The 12413-nt window shown below is 37.4% G+C and overlaps 2 long non-coding RNA genes across 2 annotated transcripts; one reads left to right on the top strand and one right to left on the bottom strand.

Moving 5' to 3' along the window:
* Nucleotides 1-568: 568 nt before the first annotated feature.
* On the bottom strand, nt 569-5274 carry LOC136007357 (uncharacterized). Its single transcript, XR_010609655.1, has 3 exons — nt 5157-5274; nt 2459-2575; nt 569-641 (listed from the first exon to the last, which is right to left on the bottom strand). It is a non-coding gene; the product is annotated as an uncharacterized LOC136007357 (long non-coding RNA).
* LOC136007358 (uncharacterized) lies at nt 646-9452 on the top strand. Its single transcript, XR_010609656.1, has 3 exons — nt 646-798; nt 9027-9133; nt 9319-9452. It is a non-coding gene; the product is annotated as an uncharacterized LOC136007358 (long non-coding RNA).
* The last annotated feature ends 2961 nt before the right edge of the window (nt 9453-12413 follow it).

Raw genomic sequence — 12413 nt, forward strand, 5'->3', positions numbered from 1 at the left:
CTGGTTTTCAGCTTGATTCTAGTCAATTAATATGGTGGGCTGTGAGCTGCAGCAGTTGAAGAGCTGGACTGTGCTCTAAGAAAGGTTTCCTTCCAAGCAGAGAAGTGACTGGGTGAGTGTGGTAGTCAACTCTGAAGCTGCCTCAGCTTGAGGAGTCAAAATTTTAGGAACTGGGACTCTGCTTTTCTATCAGTCCTTCATTCTCTCTTGAGTTGATCAGAGCTCAATATCCCTCCCTACCCTACCTACTACTGTGAACTTCTTTAGCAAAAGTTTTGTTTTTCTGCTTCAGATAGGAGACATACACAGAAACCTCCCACAAATTATAAAGCTACTCACCCTTTGAACTAGCATTGAATGCCAGAACCTGACTAAAAATTGGAAACATCAGATGCTGAAGATGTGCCAGATCTGCAAACACTTCAGACCTTTCCTGTGACAGAAACTCCTCATTTAGCAGGGATGAACTCTCCATGCTCTTGGTCACCATTCCTACCTACAGAGGAAAGATAGTTCACCATTTTAGATTACTCCAACTGCTACACAGGTGGAGCATCTTTCCATGGTACCTGGGGAACAGGTGTTCCTTCTGATTCTCTATTTCTTGCTCTGTTTTCAACTGCTGCTTCTTGCTGCCAGGTCTGAGGAAGAATGAGATATAAGACATGAATTGTTACTTGTGCTTATTTCCCTTTATTCTTGTTTTCCAAGAGCTCTGGTAAAGAAAAAAGCGGATTAAACACATGGGATAAGAGGTTCCACAGAGAAGCATTTTGAAAAGAGGTGATAGTATAAAAGGTCAGCATTATCTTGCTCTTTTTCTTTCTGTGAGTTGTTTGACACAGGTATAATTCTATTAGATTTTTAGCAATGCATTATCTTACCTTAGTTTAAAAACCAAAACTTCCTTTCCTTAGGGCCTGTTACTGTGTGTTCCCAGACAGAGAGGTGCATGGGCTAAAGAAAGCCTGTTTATATGTGACACTTTAAGTGAATTTACAAGCCTGCTTAAAGACTTAAATGAGCTCTTGTCTAAAAGAGCTCCCTGGGTGGCTTGTTGTCTACTTGTCAAATATGTGTATTTTTAAACTGCCTGATGTAAATCTGAGAACATATCAGTTTCATCTGCATCTTTGTTATCAGTTTCATCTGCAGCTTTGTATCTCGTAGGTTTTTCTACTCTTGCTCCTGATAACCTAGCAGTAAAGCAACACCTTTTAAATGTGATTTCTTTCTTATTACATTCATCACTCATATTGTAACCTTGCTGAATCTTTTTATTTGCCTTGGTTAGTACCAGCGCTCATAAATGCTTTATAGTTCCATATCCACAAGGCCTGAACAGCCAAGGAGACTAAACAAGAGAGCAGTGTCAGGAAGAATACCTTAAATATCTTCTTGCTGTATGTTTATAAATGTTGACCGGGGAGAAATACCGGAAAAAACAAATTACACCCTGAACACTTCCGATTTTATTTAAATATTTGGGACCTGTGTTCATTGCATCCTTTTACTTTTTTATTTTTTTGTTATTTAAATTAGATTTATGCTATTATGTCACCTCCAAATCCTCACCAGAATTAATTATTCTGCTAAAAAACGAGAAGTGTGACTCTCTGCCACTTGCAAAGAGAAAAATAATGGTTTCAAATTTTAAACCAGATTTTCCTTAAGTGAATATTTAGCCACATTTTTGAAGGAACATCTTCAGATGTCAATCAGTGTTCATGTGCATGCCTGTGACCGTATTTCTATCTAATTAAGAGTTTTATATTGCTTCTCAATTTCAAAGCTGTAGGCAAAAAGTTTTCAAAGTGTTTCAAAGCTGTAGGCAAAAAAGTAGGCAAAAATATATATATTTCTAAGGCAAGTACATGACGTTGTAAACAGAAAACAGGCTGATGTTTCAAAATTCATATTTGGACTAATTTTTTTTTCAAAAGTTGATAACTTGCTCTGGTTTTCTCTCTTTTAGAGATGAAATCAGTGTGTGAATTTTTGGCACAATGGGTGTCCAAATTTGTCACACCATTTTCCCAAAGTGGGAAGATGTACTCTGATGGACTTGTTCTCTAACAAATTACGAGAGTGTCTCCAGGCAGGCTATCTCAGTTTTTCTATTGTCCATTTATTTCTCAGTGATAATTTGCTATTTCTGTTAAGATCTATTTAAGAAAAGAAAGCAGTGGAGTACCTAAAGAACAGGTACTTCCTTGATCTTTTCCTTTAAAGATTAATTCAGGTTCAGTTTTAGTTTTATTGCGTTTTCCCTTCCCTCTCTGGCAATCCCCTGGAGAAATGCTGGCATCTGGGAACGTTAACATGGTAATGTAACCCCAGGTTCACATTTCTGTGAGGTGGAAGAAGGCAGGGCGGAGGGAATAAGAGACCTGAAGAAGAAGGTGCATTAGAGGAGGAGAAAAGAGTAGGCTGGATCAGGCACACTGGTTGCTATTACCAAACTGAAAGCAGCCCTTGGTCTTGCCCATGCAGTCCTGGCTTTCTGGGGTAAAGGTCTCACTGCTGAGTTGTTGGATAATGGCAAGGGGGAGTTCAGTGCAGGAGGTTCTGGTGTCTGAATGAAAACAAACCATGGAAATTTTATATAAAAACCAATATTAAAATAATGCTGAAGTTGAAAAAACCAGGATTCAAAAATAGAAGCACCAAATTTATGCACTCATGTCTTTATGCTATCTGAACTCTACAATCTTAACTGTTATAACGTGGATGTGCTTTAGGCTATGATTTTTACTTTTGCTAATCCACAAGCTGTGAAAATGAGCAGTGTGAAATTTCTAGCAAAGTGGTGAGTTGCACAGATGCAAAGAACTTTCCATCATAGAAACACTTGTGCTAAATTTGAAATTATGACCTCTTAATATCTTTTTGGATATGTAACTGAAGATCTAATTTGAAGAATAATTTTCTTCTTAGGTCCTCTGCAAGAGTCACTGAGATTTTAGAACTTGAGAACCAAATGCCTAATGCAATCATGAACTATGCCAGTAGTAGTTGGTTTTAGTCTGTTATTACTTTCTGAGTTTGGAAAGTATTAATTTCAGCCATCTGACTTCTGTAGTGATGGCAAAGTACTAAATTTATTAAGCACAACAGAAATTTGCACAATACTTTCCTGTAGTGCTGAAATAATAATTGAAAATACTTTCTCTATTATATGGCATGTTAAATAATGATCTTGGGAGAAAATAAAAAGATAAGTGAGAGAAATCAATTTAATACAGTGTTGCATCATTTGTTTCCTATTAATCTTACAGAAAATTGCACTGAAAATTTAAGGGGTTTAATGGCCAATAAGAAATTTTATTTGCTTCCTTTCGATTCAACACTTTTAGTTGAAATTGATAGCTATTGAGCAGCATAAATAGTGTGTGTAACAGTAGTTTATTTAAGGGGTTTCTATTGCCACCTAGTGGCAACCCCCTACCTCCTTTCCTGTGCACTAGCTTGAGTATCTCAAAGGATTTTCAATTGTCTGGAGCAAATGAGTTTCGTTACTGACAAGTGAAGGAGTGATGGAAATAGTTTCATTTTTTAGACATAAAGAAGAAAGGCATGAAGTTAAGTGTCCTCATTATATGACTAAAACAAATTCTTTGATTAACTAAGATCCCCCCCCAGCTGACATAAATTAAGACACGTACAGTATAGTAGTGAACACTACTTAGAAAAGGAGAAGTTGTACAAGTATGTTTTTTTTTTTGTTGTTGTTTGTTTGTTTTGGTAGTGGTATTTGAAGGAGATTATATGGATTTGACATGATTCTTTCTTTCACGGATCTTAATCTGCATTTCTCCCTGATTTCTGCTGAATTTTTCCCCCTGGTGCAAAACCTGCTTCTGCTCTTATAGAGCGAGAAATTCATGTTGGTCATAGAATCATAGAATAGTTAGGGTTGGAAAGGATCTTAAGATCATCTAGTTTCAACCCCCTGCCATGGGCAGGGACACCTCACACTAAACTATGTCTTTGCAAGATACGTTGAGATAAATTGTAGGAAATGTGAGGTCTTCAATTCTTGTGACTCTTGATTGATAATGGTAAATACAAAACAATTTTCTGAGCTTTTGACCTTGCATACTCACATCTGAGAGTTAAAAACAAGTGAGAGTCTTAATACCTCTTACTTATGCCAATAACATCTATGGGTTCACTGAAGGCAGTAGAAGTACTCATGTCTATGGAGGCAAGACTTGCTCTAAATAAAATTAGAATCAAGCCCACAAACTTGAATAAAGTCCGGAAGTTTTCCTTTGTACCTGGTCTTGTGTGGATAATACAGTATTGTAATATAGATTATAATATGTAACACCTGCATGTAAGAGCTCCTTGTATCAGTTTCCTTTCTCCACAGAAGTGTTTAAAAGTATACTTCCTTTTGAATTCAAAACTTTCCTCAATATAAAATTCTAACTTCTTTTCTTCAGAATAGGCTTAAATGAGATTTTATTTCTCAAAAGTTGTATTTTAATGACATGTAAAAACTGTAAACATTAATTTTGCCTCCATTACTTAAACAGAAATGGTGTGTTCTGAGTGATAACCACTCCTCCTTTTAAAATAAACCACACAGTTTTGTCTTGGCAGACATTCAGCTCTAGAAGACTTATCTGCTTGTAAAGTTTTCCTTTGCATACATGGTCTCTCAGTTTAAATACATTTTTAAAGTACAGAGCAAACTACAGAATGGAAAAAAGTGTGAAAGCTTTGATATATATTCTGTCTTTACTCTGCGTGTATGGAATTAACTCTTTCTTTTCCGGTAAGTCCCCTACACTTGGTATATCTTTTCAGAGTCACCAGAACTGCCTATCTGAAACTTAGACTTCCTGCAACTGTAGGCTTTTCTGAATATTTTAATGCACAGATTGGGTGGGAAAAGGAGAGCTTCTAAGAGCCTCACATGGGACTCTGAGACATGCATTAATTTTCCCATTCGGTCAGAGCCTTCCTGTGTAACCTTGGCCAGTTCACTTAGGCTCAGATTTCAAATTTATTAAAACACTTTGATTGTTACTTTTTAAATACTCTTCTACCTGTTTTCCACCCATAAAATAACATGTTGCACAGTAGCACTTTTTTTCCGTGTCCTGTACACATTTATGGAGAGTATTCAGGAAAAGCAAAGCACTTACCTGGCTTTTGTCTCTGCAAATCCCTCTGAAAGACTGCAAGTTCTTCGAGGTTCAGTCTGTCTTCTCACAAGAGGATCTACCTCAGCTAGGATGAGGAGGCCCCATACCGGGTTTAGACTTTGAGTCGCTGCCATGTTTCAAGCAGTAAAATAAAACAGGAAACCAGTGTGAATGGTCATTCTTCAAACTGAGTGTGGCTTATTCACACTGAAACTTCTAATTGCAGAATGAGCAATTACAATGATTGCACTCTGAAAAACGAACACAGCTGATGGAACAGACAGTACACTACAGTGAGTATATCAAGGCTATCTGCCAATTCTTCATCCATGCTTGTTTGACAACTCCAGGACAGGAGCTACATTGGCGTCCCTGGAAACAGCAGTATCTCAGTGATTCCTGATGGAAAGTAGATCCAGTAAGAACCAGCAGTGGCTTGCAGTTCAGTTTTTTTTACTTAAATGCAATTGATCTATCCACCAAAATATGCGTGCATATATGCATATATATATATATATATGCATAAATGAACACTGGAATCAGAAAAAGGTTGTCTGAACTCCTAGTTCACTGTGCAAATTTTCAGTGTTGCCTTGCATTATTTCTTGAAGTGTTTCAATGTTCATCATTCCTATAGGCTTTTGTAAGCAAAGAAATTTAAAACTAGATTTTTTTCAACTGCTCTTATTCTCTCTAGAGGCATTTTTCAGCTGAATTCCCTGCCTATGCTAATGCAATAATCATCTCTGAAGCACAATTTAAGTAGTTCATTTATACCATGTTCCAGATTGCATATGTTGGTATTTTCTTCTGCTAAAGATTTTTTTTAAGTACAAAACCAGCTTCCAAATGTAAGGGTTGTTTCTCAAATAACACCAGGAAAGAAAAAAGCACCCTATCAAGTTATATGTTTAAACCTCTCTATTGAGTTTCAATACGATGAAAAGGACAAATGCCTTAATTTTAGGAGTGGTAGTAGCCATCTGCATAATTTACCTGGTTAAAGGCAGAAGTTAATGAAAATTTCAAGTCATCTTTACGCACTACTAACGTGTTAAGTTTCCCAAGTGCTCTGCGTTGCCAGGTTAAGCTGTGGTTTACAGGGTTAGGCACTTGTGCCAGGTACCTGGTATGCTGCTTCCACAGTGCAGTCGCACTCCAGCCAAATGTAAACTTTCCCAGTGTGAGCAGTGGAACTGCTGTGTTTAAGCTCCATCAGCCAAAGAAAAATTTCTGCAAGAACATAACATAGAAAAACTTGACAGCTAAATGATAGGGTGAGAAGGTCACAGGGAAATGCTGGTCACTTGGATGCCTGAGATTGTAAATATCTTTCTGAAATGTTATGGCGTTTGTATGGCTGCAGTGAGTGAGAGGGGGGAAAACAAAAGAGAATGAGGCATGTGGGAAAAGATTGAAATGGTCAAGGTACAGGGAAGTAAGTGCTTCTAGTTTCTCCCCAATGGGCTTAGTGATGAGTGATGGATTTTTCTGAGCCTTCAGGTTGCAGGAATATAGATGCTCACCACAGCAGCCCTCTGCACAGCAAGACAAGTGGGTCCTGTTCAGATTCTCACCAGAAACCCCCTGATACTGTAACCAGTACCAAGCTTGGTGCTGCTAAGATTTTTCTTAATGTCTGAGATGTTTCAGAAAATGGGAAGTATTATTTTATTCAACAAAACTAGACGTGATGCTGAAATTTTCCTTCTCTTGTATCATTCTGGTAGTGTAATAATCAATACTACAGATTGTGTTACCAGCTGGCAGTGTGCAGTTTATCTTCTGGGTAACTCTGGGCAGCACAGTCTGACTGCAGCTCATTTGGTTTTGGCACGTTTGTGAATACCTGGATAAATGGGTACCTCCTCACCTGGAGGCATCTGCTCTATGTGGGATCTCCCCTGCTCTAATGACGTATCAAAGGTAGATGAAGATGCGTTGCTTGCTCATTGTCCTTGCCGTGACCTGGAGACACAACAAAGTGTGCTCAGGCTTCAGGCTTCTACCTTCACGTCTTCCCTCAGCACTAGAATAGTAGCACATAAATTCTTCCATTCAGCAAAATGCATAATTCAAGTGAACAAGCACGTGAGTAATCCCTTTCCTCCTCAGTGAAGCACAGCGTGTATTTAAATCCTATTAAAGCCTGTTGGACTTAAACACATACTTAAAGTTTGGTGGAGTTGAAAGGCAGACACGGAAAATGAAATTGAAGAAACTCAATTCTGCCTGTTAGTTTAACAAAAGGTTGATTGCACACGCTCTGTAAGTGGATTCTAGCTGCAGTATTTTACTTACTAAGATTTCCCAATACGGAGAGATAATATCTATTATGGAGGATTGCCATGTTTCCAGGTAGATAGGATTTAGCTAGGTTGTAATTATCTTCATTCCCCAGCAGATTTGCCAAAGTTGGATACTGAGCACTAACATGTATTTTTTCCTCCCATAAATATTGGACTGAGTACAAGTATTTGCGAGAGATATTTCAGTCTACTCTGGAGATACTTTGCATTTGGAATGGATATTTTCTGGAAACTCATTCTCCAGGTAAATGAACTTTCCATTAAAAAGCTCTTGTACACGAAGGGAAAACCAAGTGCAATCCCAGGGTCAAGGAAAAGGTGTTTTTTCTTAATAAATATTCTTAGTTTAAATTAAAAAAACAAAACCAAGAAACACGTACAAAAAAGCCCAGCACCTTCTCTCCCCACCCAAAAAAAAAAACCCAAAACAACAAAAAAACCCCAAAACCGAAACAACAAATACACCAAAGCAACAAATAAATAAATCAAAACAAAACACCAAAATGAGGAAAGGTACCAAAAAAGCCCCCCAAACCAACACCCATCACCACCTATTTTCCACTAGCTGATGATTCTGGAATCCCCTCTGGTAACAACTGCAAGATGTGCTGCTGAGGTGAGGGAAGAAAAGCACCAACGCTATCAGGTGCTTGCGTACTGTACTGCTTTGCTCTCTGATGGCACACAGTTCATTTCCTAACCTCTGGAGAGATGGCAGGGGAAAAAAAAAACACAAGTCTTAATGCTAAGGAATGAATGTGGAGTTCAACTTGAAATATAGGGAAGACAGTCTTTCAGAAGTTGTAGCTGTATTTAGCATCAGAGTTCATGAGATCCACATGTCCCATCTTCTTTTTCTACAAATCCCAGAGGGGAAAAAAATATTTATTATGATAGCCTGGAAGGAAAAAAAAATGTCTGTTCATCAATTTCCCCTTTTTTAAGAGATAACCACTGACTCCAACCGTATGTTATCTTTATCCTGAGGCAGCAAATTTATCATAATTTATTCTGGTATATTCTAAATTTACCATGTTGATTACCACTGTATAAACAACGTCTGGCATTTGCCTCAGCCAAAGAATGGAGGTTGGCGCTGATTTGGAGTAGAGATCTGTGGAAGAGCTTCAATTTACTGAAGTGGCTGTAATATCAGTACAAACACCAGAGATAGATAGCTAAGGATACGGCGGTTTTAAAAGGAAAAAAAAATAAGGATTCTTCTCCTATGTAATGCTAATGAGCCACTTACTGAAATGTATCTGTTTGGAAAGGGAAGTCCAAATGACATAAGGTTAAAAAACATTAGAAAGTGGTCTGCAAGTACAGCCGACTGGACTCTCTCATGGAAAAGCTGCTCTTAAGGCTTCTTAAGGTTCAGTGGGTAAGGGTTAAGAAAATCTTTTTGTAATTACTGCATACAAATACAAGTAACATGAAAGCATTCTCATAAGGCTGGACTAAAACCAGTCCTAATCTTGGTGACTAAAAAGGGTTTAAAAGGAAGACAAAAAAAAAAAGAGAGAGAGTGGCTTAACTAGAGATAAATTTCTATTTACAGGAAAAATGAGAATTGGCCAAGCTACATATTTCCTGAAAAATAACTGAGACCCCATACAAGCAAACAAATGGAGAAATCTTGTGTCTCTTCGCTCATACAATTTCAAGGTGACTCCTTTCTTCACAGCTCTTCAACTGTAATTCTAATTCACAAAGCAAATTCTGAAATTAAAGTCTATATCTATGAACAAAACTTTTAAATAACATGATGAGCTCCTTTATAAAAAAGAATGTTCAGGATTTAACTTCTTTTCATCTTTCTTTGTATCCTGTTTGTCTGTTGTCCTGTGCAGCATACTTATTACAGAACACCATTTCTTCTGAATTAAGATTATGAACCATGCCTGACTTTGATGAGGCTAGAAAAGTCCAGTTTACTTCCCTGGCCAGCATTTCCCTCTGGTCTCTTGTTTTGTTCTGTGAGACATACCCAGACAAGGTACAATGTACTTATATTAATTTTGTCAATTACATGTAAAAAATAGTAATTAGAATATTCAATAGCTTATTCCTGCTTCAATTATGTTTTCTACTGAAAAAAATAAATAGAAAGAAATCATTTTGATGTTCTAGCTTGTGCATTAGCTCATTAAAATGAAAAATCAGTTTCTGCTATGTGTGGGGTGTGCACTGTTTTAATCTATCTGAACATGAGAGCTTTTGGGCAAGAAGTGTGCACGTGTACAGCCTTAACAAATGCATCTTTGGAAGCACCTTGGAAGGTCTGTCTCTAATATTCCATGGTTTTGCTTAGATTTTTTGATCTTTGCTTTATAGTGTTAAGGTAATACAGACATTAACTACATTTCTGATTGGTTTTGAGTTAAGCTGAATAGATAATTTCCATTTTTTCCCCTCCATCTTGACACTTTCAACTGATTATGCACTTCTACTCCTGCAGAGAATTCTTAAATTTAATATCAAAATATGATTCACTATTAATCCTTCCTTTTAGTGAAGGGAACAAGGGAGGTTGTTTACATAAATAAATGTATTTTCTTGTTTTCAAAGACACAGGGCATCCTAAGAGGAGTGAGGATGTTAAATGTAGCTTCTCACAAGAGATGCAATGTCCGAAAAATTCTATTTGCCCTTAGAGTACAATTGCCCTGAAGCTCATGTATAACTTCAAGTACTTGAATTACACCAGTCACTTCCTAAACTTATATTGGCTGCTTTGTGGATCAAACTGGACTGAACAAAATATTGCAGGACCAAGTATTAGTATTGTTCATGTCTTGGTACTTAGTCAAGTTGTTTTAGCCTCTGTTCAGCATCTTTGATTCATGCTGCACACACAGATCAGCAATACAAGAACAACGCTGAATCACAATACAAAAAGAATGCTGTTCTTCTAAACAAGAACAGCAGGAAAACACAGGGAACTTTGTATAAATAAAAAACAAGCAAAACAAAAACAAACAAACAACAACAACAACAAAAAAAAACAAAAAAAAAAAACAAAATTCAGCACAAGTCCAAAACGTCTTTTGTGGGTGTCACCGTGCGATTAGCAAACTCACAGCTTGACCCAGCTAAGTGTGGGAGCATGAACTGAACTTCATGTGTCACCTCACCTGCAACATTACAAGCTTGCAAGTAAACACTGTATTTCAACATTTTGCTTTCTTGGGGTGTATAAAGTGTGGTAGCTTGCATATTTTAAATCCAAAGAAAGCTGTCAGTTTTGGTCTTTGTTCTTTACTGAGTTGTATTTTGACACAGAGCACTCTGCATTACACTGCAATTCTATGAAATCTGGCTTATTTTTTATTTTTCTAGTACCTGTCAACCAGGAAACAAGATTATTATAAGAAAAGCTGAAATAGTATGATTTTTTGACTTTGATTTATTTTCTGGTGTGCTGAAAGAAAGCTATAAACCCCTATAATTGCAGGTCAAGTCAGCTTCCTGCCTCTATGCATATGCAAGGTAAGAAAGCAAGCAAGAATGTCAGGACTCTGCATTGGCATTGGGCAATTCCTTGGCCTCCTGTAGCACAGATTTAAACATCTTCATGTGCAGCAGGACAGAAGACAGCCAAAGGCAGCCATGGGAATTCAGTAATTAGTCTGTGCAACCTTCTGTGGCAGCTTTACCAAAGAAGTCTCTGCAGCAACAGTACTGATGGTAATCTTTAGCCTGTGTGTTTGAAGCACAGAATAAGATGAGGGTGCATCTCCTCAAAAGGTAGCTTCTCTATCAATCCAAATAAATATTTTTTGCTTAAAATGACAGTACCTTGGACTCAGTAGATGTTGTGGTTTGATAACCATATACTGTGATTCTTTTGCCTTCCTTCTCCATTCCTGAATCTTAAACTCACTTTTCTGTAAAGTCAGCAGCCACTGTGAAGAATCCTCTGTAAGTTCTTTTCTGTGTTCTATTATGAGCAGTTTCTTTATACAAGCTCAAATATCCACTTCTTATAATGCTAAGTACATGTTTATAGGGATTGATTTTGATGGAGCAATTTGAAATGTTAAATTTTTCTTAATGCCATCAAAATCATCTGGGACTTGAAGACAGAGACATTTGTTCCCACTCGACAGCTTCTGAATAATGCTGTCTTTGAACACTATATTTGGGGTAACCAAGGGAAAATACAATACCGCCTTCTAAACAGTTTGGAGGACTTTCTGGCTGGAAGACAGAGGCTGAGCCTTTGCTAATGTGTTTTTCAAAGCCCAGTATTTTGAAATACAATATTTTATTAAAGAGTTCATAACAAACACACTCTGCCAGGAAAAAAAGCTGTGCTAATCCATTTTGTGGTATAGCAGTTTCTCCTGTGGCTTTAGCAGCTAAGCCATGTTATTCATACATCAATTTGGAAAGCAGTTTGAGATAATTCAGAATGGTATGGTTAAAAATAATATGGCTAAAAAAATTTCAGGTATTTACATTCCATTTCATGTATTGCCATGTTCCTAGTAATGCCATTAAGAAAAGATTGAATTCTTTTCCAAAATACAATCTAACCTAAAAATATGTAACTTTGTCTTGTAATTTCTTAAGCATTATAAAAATGCGCTAGCCTTCATACAAAAGAATATACTCTCTTGCCCAAAAAAAGTAGAGAAAATGGGTACACTACTAAATTTAAGACATAAAATAGACCCACTGCTTTTGACAAGGCTATGTAATAACTTAGAGGCACAGAGACTACACAGGAGACTTGCTTGCCACAGACCCACATGGCATTGGGAGAGATGCAAGTGGTTATCACTGCTGCAGGGTAGAGAGTGGCTTTTTGTAGTCTTGGTCATGCTGCTTTGTGTACATTGGTTTTGGAGCTCGGACGAGTTTCTGTGGCCCAACTTCTCATGTGAGTTATGGTTACCTTTGAGGGATGGTACTGCCAATTCCCAGGAAGGCACCAGCCATT

This window comes from Lathamus discolor, chromosome 1 (assembly GCF_037157495.1).
Source record: "Lathamus discolor isolate bLatDis1 chromosome 1, bLatDis1.hap1, whole genome shotgun sequence".
NCBI classification, from domain to species: domain Eukaryota; kingdom Metazoa; phylum Chordata; class Aves; order Psittaciformes; family Psittacidae; genus Lathamus; species Lathamus discolor.